Genomic DNA, 7,888 nt, shown 5'->3' with positions numbered 1-7,888 from the left:
TTATCAGCCTATCTTCTGTAATGTCTAGGTCTTGCTATGATGGAGGATTGTGTCGGAGGATTTCTGATCGGACCAGTGTTGATCAGTCATGTGACCAGAAGAAGACCTGTAGGGACCTGAGGATGGTCAAATAGACTCTTAGGTCGCACATCTTATTTATAACTAAGTAGAACTATGATTTAGGGCCCAGTACTAAACCCAAGTAAAAGGTTCTTTGTCTTTATTTTAGAAGCCACATTCTACTTATAAATGTGACCAGAAGATCTGTATTGACCCGAATATGGTTGGTCACACTCTATCACACATCACATCACAGGCCAAATGTATTCTACTTTGAAAACCTAAAAGTAATGCAGCTCTGGAAAAAGTAGTATTTGATTAAAAAAAATGTTGTGGGTTTGTCTCAGAGGTCAGGGGCAGATATATATTCTGTGCAGCAGCACAGTGGCCAGGTGGGCTTAGTGAGCCCACTCTGGCCAGAGGGGGTCTTAACAAGTATCTTGCTTTTCTTGCCCTGCTCACACTATGCAGCCTTCAGTCCAGGTAGTTAACCTCTGCACAAGGAGTTAATTACATTCATTGCTGGTCCATCAGGGATGTTATTATTAACTACTTAACTGCACTAGCCCACCAGGGATATTAGAATTAACTCCTTTACTGCACTAGACCATCAGGGATGTTATTATTAACTACTTAACTGCACTAGCCCACCAGGGATGTTACCATAAACCCCTTTAATGTCCGAGCCCACCAGAGATCTCACCATTAACTTTTTTACTGTCTTAGCCCACCAGGGATGTTATCTTTCACTGCCCTAGACATCAGGGATTTATCTTTACTGCCCTAGCTTATGAAGTATGTTATTATTAATCCCATCACTGCTGCAGACCACCAGAGATGTTACTCCATCCAATTTCCAGAGCGATAAGAGCAAAAATAATAGTTTTTACAGTCATTAATTTTGGGAAGACCTTAATTGGGGGTATGCCGGCAAAAAGGGGACCACACACTATTTTTGTATAGGGGTACTTAGTTGTCTATGTCTGCCAAAGGTAATCCACTATGAGTGATATATTGGAGGCCAGAGCTCAAGATATGATGGGAGACAAGTCAAACCCATGAATAGATCAAGGATAATTACATAGGTCCAGCACAAACAAGTGAAAAGCTAAAAAAAACCTCAACACGAGTCACCTCAGGCTAGGCATTCTAGTGTAGAAAGTATTTAAATGCCATTTTGCTGGTGTTTACGTACTTGTGGGTGACTGTGTCAATATGAAGGACCACCAAGTATCCACCTGGATGCATTTATAACTTGTAGTCACTTTCTAAAATTTATCTATAAACTATATGCTTAAATAGGAATATCCTCATAAACTTGGGGCATCCATTGGCAGACATATGTACGGTAATCACACAAAACTTCTACTATTGTCTATTTCATTATATTGGACAGATTCTCTTTTACATGCCATTATTCAATGATAACGAGTGAAACTTTTGTCAAATAAAAGTCTTCACAATGTTCTGTAACATTTTTATTAGATAGAAGATTACTATCGGCCAAATTTTAGAGGAAGGGTATCTGTGTATGCCCACTATAACCTCATGAGCATCCCTTGAGGCTTCTATTCAGCTTTTAATAAAAAGGGTCCATTGCAGGTTGGCCCTATTTTCCTTCCCTTATCCCCCATCCCCCTCTCTACAGGCCCTGCAACATTTGCAAATAAATGGTGGATGAGCTGCTCAGAGGATCATGTCATCTACAAGGGATGAGAAAGTTTGGATGACCGCAACAACCAATGCCCGACTATCCTAGGATGGTGGCAGTAGAGGGGTGGTATAATGCCATGGAGAGGCATAAACCAACATCAGGATGGTAGTCCTATTAATATTTTTTCTTTTGGCCCCCCCCCTTACAAATTCTTAGTACAAAAGGTGTTCCCTATTTTGGACAACCTTGATCTTGCATAGTAAGCTACATAAGGGATCTTTAACTCAAGATTCTCCGTATAAGAGACTAAGCGCTCTTCACAGCTTTCAACTCAAGGAGAATGAATCCATCCATAAGTCCTACTAGATAGATGTAGTCTGCATACACACTTTTGTTGAAGGGTTGTGTTCTCCCAACCGTCCATAATTACCAAAAATCATAACACAACTCAACTCGGGGTAGAAGGGACACGTTTCTAGAATTTTTTGGGGGAAATGTTTCTCTTCTCCTATAAGCTGGGTTACGTTCTCATTTCTCGTAACTAAGGATGGGCGGGAGAAGGGAACTCCTAACGCAAGTGTGTATGCAGCCATATGCTGAAACATTTAGAGCAAAGAAAAGATTCTGGGACAGGCCATAGTTTGCTTACTTCTACCTCAAATGAGCCGTCTATATTCCTTATATGATTCTCATTTTACCAAGCAATGTCCTTGGTTATCCATTTAAGGGTCCATCCTTCAGGATTCTCAATAATCTGTCCCCGATTTTGTTAAATGCAGACCTCTTCTCTTATCCCACGTGAGATCCGGTTCTCTTCTATAATTTATGTCACCACCTTTTCTCTTTTCAAATCTCATTTGATAAAACAACTTTTACCCTTGTCTTTGACTTGTTTCCATTACCTTGATTGAATCCTTTGAATAGTCTGAATATATCTTCTAGATTCCTTAAGTCCGGGACTCGTAGACACCTCCAGGGTACAGATGAGTATTAAATGTGAAAAACCGATATTTGGGTTGTTGTTTAATTTTATTATTTCACTCATTTTATAGTATCCGGGACATTTTATCACGAAAAGAATAGGGACTAGAAAGAAGAATCAGCCGCTCTATTACTAAAGTGCATTTGAAGGTCATCATCTCATTGTCTAAAGTCTTTTAAGACATGAATCCTGTTTGCATATTGACTTACCCACTGTATGTATCCGAAAACTATTTGCAGAAGGAGGCACCTATGCATGAAGAACACAGCTCTTGATGTCTTTAGTTGCAAATTGACACATCTACGGTACGTCTCCGTGGTGAATGGCACGTCTTAAATCTGCTGTGTTTATTGCCTAGCGTAAGAAGTTTCTGATCTAGTTTATGGTGTTTTAAGAGTGCGCTATATCTGTTCTATAATAGAATAGGCCAATCAATTGCAAATATGGAATGAGACATTAAAGTATTAGTCATTTCAATGAAATGAACCAAAGCATTGGATCTAGATAAAGGTGCCTTTCAAATATTTTATTTTTTTTCGCGTTAACTTAAACATAGTGGCATTGCAGAAAACATGGATTTTTTTTATTGTATTAGATTACATGCTATGTCGTTTTTCATTTTTAAAAGATTTACTCCCTGCTTAATTGTACTATTTAATTTAGTAAGAAATGTGAAATACTGGTGAATATGATAATGTATGAAGAGACATCCCAAGTATTTTAGTATTAATATCATACTAATAATAAGTTTAGCTTTTTAATCTAAATGGGTCCAAAATGCGGTTCTGAACAATATCTTATTATATATTTGTCTGATACAGAGCTCTAAATCTCCTCCATACATATAAAGTTAAATGATAAAACTATGGCTGCCTGTAGCCACCACTAGACATTGAACTCAATCAGTATGCAACAAGCTCTTGAGCTCTCTCTAGTGGCAGCAGAAAACAGCAGGAATTTTATCAATGTCTATGTAGGAGATTTGGAGCTCTGTATCAGGAATCCGACTACTTCAAAGAAGAAATAATTTGAAGAAATTAATCACCACAAAATTTCTGCCCCCCCCCCATTTAAATGTAGATAAACCCTAAGAGAAGAAGCTTGCACTTTTAGTTTCCAGGGTTCTTGTGTTCTGTCAAGTCTTTACCTCTGTGCTTCCAATGGTGTTCTTATTAGGTACAAGGCAACAACACAGCTGGTGAGTGGGGCAGGGGGACACTAAGATGGTGGGGCCCAGTGGCGAGCACAGCCGGTTCTCCATCAGTGGCATGTGCCGGTTTCAACTGTATCTACGTCCTCTGGATACGGCTCAGCGCAGACAGGCACGATTCAGTGACGAGTCACATAAAGCATATACTGGAGGATCAGATGGATCTCCTCCAATTGTCATGGGAACAAGGTGAGTATTTATTTTATTACTTTTATTAGGCTAAAAAACTGGGTGTGGAGGGCAGCTATTTGGGCATTATACTGTGTGGGGGCAGATGTGGGGGCATTATACTGTGTGGGGCAGCTAAAGGGGAATTTTACTATGTGGGGGCTGCTATGGTAGTATAATGTGTAGGGAGGCACTATAGGGGAATTATCCTGTGTAGGAACAGCTATAGGGGCAATATTCTGTGTGTGGGGGCAGCTATAGGAGCATTATACTGTGTGAGGCCCCTGATGGATAATTATACTGTGTGGGGGCCACTATGGGGGAATTATACTGTGTGTGGGGCAGCTATGGGGGCATTATACTGTGTGTGGGCAGCTATGGGGGCATTATACTGTGTGGAGAGCACTACAGGGGCATTATGCTGTGTGTGGAGCAGCTATGGGGGCATTATATTGTTTGCGGAAGCACTATAGAGGCATTATTGGGGCATTATACTTTGTGGGGAGGCCCTATACTGTGAATGGAAGTTACGTAAGAATCGTAGCAGTTACGAAAACAGTGTAACTCGCTATGCTATGCAGTTTCCGTCACATCTATTCACTGCTATGAAAGTTTACAGAAATAGAGTAGCACAGCAAACTATGCTGTTTTCATAAGACAGACCCCTCCAGACAGGCCTCTGCAGTTGCAAAAATGCATTGGGGGTCCACTTATGTGTCCCCCCCCACCTGTGCTAAACCCCTAGCGACGCCTCTGGTACAAGGTCATGACTATAGATATAAAATCCAAAATGGACAGGCAAGAAAGAGAAAAGAGAACAAGGAAGTGTTTGCATACTTGTTGTCTCCTATGACTGTGTGACAAAAGACAGCTCTCCATAGCCTCTAACATGGCTGCTTATGGCTTGAACTTCTTTTCTCCAGTTACAGAAGGAAGTGCACCTTGGAAAAATATACTTATGTGCAGATAAAGTGAAGAGGAACATTCAAGAGCCGATGCAAGTTTTTGGGATGGAGACCCACTTGAATTAGAAAGTTTACACAGGGGGTTGAATGATACTGCAGTGCTTGCCTAGTGGATGTGCAAAGACTGTATGAGACGTTCAATCTCATTGACATAGGATTAATAAATTTATATATATTGAGTTCTAGATATATTCTTTTTAGGGAGGGTTTAGAAGGGCAGATTTAAAGGATTGCCAGAAGCCCAAGGAGTTTGAAGAGATGAAATATTGGAAAGCTTTAGCCCACTCCCAACAAGTTTTTGCAGAACACACTGAACAAGTGTGTGGAAGTAATACTCCTATTATTCAGATATTTAAGGGTCTCAACATAGACTATCCCACGAGGCACCTTTTACATTTATTACATTTTTAACAAGCACTCTAATAAAACGGAACTATTTAGTATAATGTACCCTATAAAAAGTCCCAAAAAGAGATCACATATATGTAGCATTTACATAAGCTACACTGCTCCGTGAGCCCTTCCAGACACTACAGCTCTTATTTCTAAGACACTACGTATAGCCTTGTTCATAAAAAGTTATTATACATGGGAGACTTCTTCTGGTCCCTATGATTAGAGCTTTAGGGGGCTATTCATTGTGCATTTGCACCCACTAATTCACTTTTGATATCTAAAGGGAACATGACTTGATGGTTGATTTTATTTAATAGTTTTTTCAAAGTACAGACAATGCTAGGATATGCCATCAATGTCCGAATGGTGGGGATCCAACCAAAGTGACCACTGATGATCGCTAGACTGAAGTGACAGCAAAGTAGGAAAGCGTCCAACCATTTCATCTCCTGTCAACCCTTCTTGGCATTTTCTGGAGTCCACCTGGTCAGCACATTATAGTAAATTTTTTAGTGATCAGTGGGGGTCACAGTGGTTGGATTCCCACCGATCGGACATTGAGGGCATATCCTAATTATATGCTGTTAATGTCTGTACTGAGACAACCCATATTAAGTTCATTACATATTAATCTACCTAATAATGGATAAAGATGGGTGATATTAGAAGACCTAAGGAGATCTTTTCTAAAGTCCATATTTGATGTATGGAAATAAGTCAGTGCAGTGCGCCCATCGTTGTTCTTAGTCTATAGTGGAGAATTTGACATTGTTCGACAGCAATACATGGTGGCAAATGGTTAATATCAGACATCAAAGTGCCACCACTTTGAACAAAAATATCATGTACCTTATTAGAGCAGCCAAATGGGGTCAGCCGCCCAGTTCCACAATCCCACCCAAGAACAATTTCAATTTTAATAGCTTTTAGTATGTGTTTCATAAGCATGCCCAATGAATTGAGTCATCTATGCCTCCCAGTTGCTCCAAGACAGATTTTAGCCCGAGAGCGTGGAGTAATTATCCCAGTGGATGGAAGTCTTTGTAGCACTTTCAACCTCGTTCATCATTCCAAACAGCCACACTCTCTGTCTGCTAATTTCATCAGACGGATTAGCTTTTCTTTCTTGTCTATCTTATTTTATTTCTTGGGGGTGAAATATAGTTTTTCTCCCTTGTTTTAATAAGCAGAGCAGGCATGCACCAATGCTTTACTCCTTACTCCTGTTTCGAGACTTCAGAATGATCTCTATAAAGGAGGGAGTGGGGGCGGGAGTGTCTGGGAGCAAATTTGAAGGTGAAAAGCAGAACTTGCACACGTTTACCTACAGGAAAGAATTTTCAGCTTTTATCGTGTTTAGATATTTTGTAGGGAATGTGCCATAATTTCATTTTTCATTTTCATTTTAGACTGAATACCGGGCAAGGAAAGTTCCAATAAGATTAAGGAAAGAGAAGTGTGGAGCAACTACTTAGAGGAAACATTTGTTTTACATATTGAAATGTTTGGGTTGTTTTTTTTTCTAAATTTTTTAGACAGAGATTTTCCCATCATAGACATTTATGGTATATCCACAGGACCCCCACCTATTAGGAGAACAGAACAGGGGTCCCCTGAACCACGTTCTGCCTAGTGAGGTGGCCACAGCCAGGTGGAGAATGAATAGAGAGGTGGCCGTGCATATGGGGGGCTATCTCCATTTAAATCAAAAGGAGTTACAGAAATAGCAGAGAAAGCCAAAACGAATTTAAAAAAAATACATGTAAATTATAGTAAATAAATCATATTAGTAATAATCAAATTAGTTGGTAAAATTCTCTAGTGTTCAGATCAACATTATTTCCCATATTATATTCTATAGTTGTATTCTTATCTATCGGGGGCAGTATTATAGTAGTTATATTCTTGTACATAGGGGGCAGTATTATAGTAGTTATATTCTTGTATATAGGGCAGTATTATAGTAGTTATATTCTTGTATATAGGAGCAGTATTATAGTAGTTATACTCTTGTATATAGGGGCAGTATTATAGTAGTTATATTCTTGTATATAGGAGACAGCATTATAGTAGTTATATTCTTGTATATAGGAAGCAGTATTATTGTTGTTATATTCTTGTACATAGGGGGCAGTATTATAGTAGTATATTATTGTATAAAGGGGCAGTATTATAGTAGTTATATACTTGTATATAGGGGCAGTATTATAGTAGTTATATTCTTGTATATAGGAGCAGTATTATAGTAGTTATATTCTTGTATATAGGAGGCAGTATTACAGTAGTTATATTCTTGTATATAGGAGCAGTATTATAGTAGTTATATTCTTGTACAGAGGAGCAGTATTATAGTAGTTATATTCTTGTATATAGGAGCAGTATTATAGTAGTTATATTCTTGTATATAGGGAGCAGTATTATAGTAGTTATATTCTTGTATATAGGAGACAGTA

At 38.9% G+C, this 7,888-nt stretch overlaps 1 long non-coding RNA gene across 1 annotated transcript; it reads left to right on the top strand.

The window, feature by feature from the left end:
• The first annotated feature begins 2,790 nt into the window (after window positions 1-2,790).
• Window positions 2,791-5,109, top strand: LOC142761409 (uncharacterized). The gene is made up of 3 exons (XR_012883636.1): window positions 2,791-3,001; window positions 3,873-4,095; window positions 4,998-5,109. It is a non-coding gene; the product is annotated as an uncharacterized LOC142761409 (long non-coding RNA).
• The last annotated feature ends 2,779 nt before the right edge of the window (window positions 5,110-7,888 follow it).

Source organism: Rhinoderma darwinii, chromosome 4 (genome assembly GCF_050947455.1).
Source record: "Rhinoderma darwinii isolate aRhiDar2 chromosome 4, aRhiDar2.hap1, whole genome shotgun sequence".
NCBI lineage: Eukaryota > Metazoa > Chordata > Amphibia > Anura > Rhinodermatidae > Rhinoderma > Rhinoderma darwinii.
This window is presented reverse-complemented; position numbering and strand designations above follow the sequence as displayed.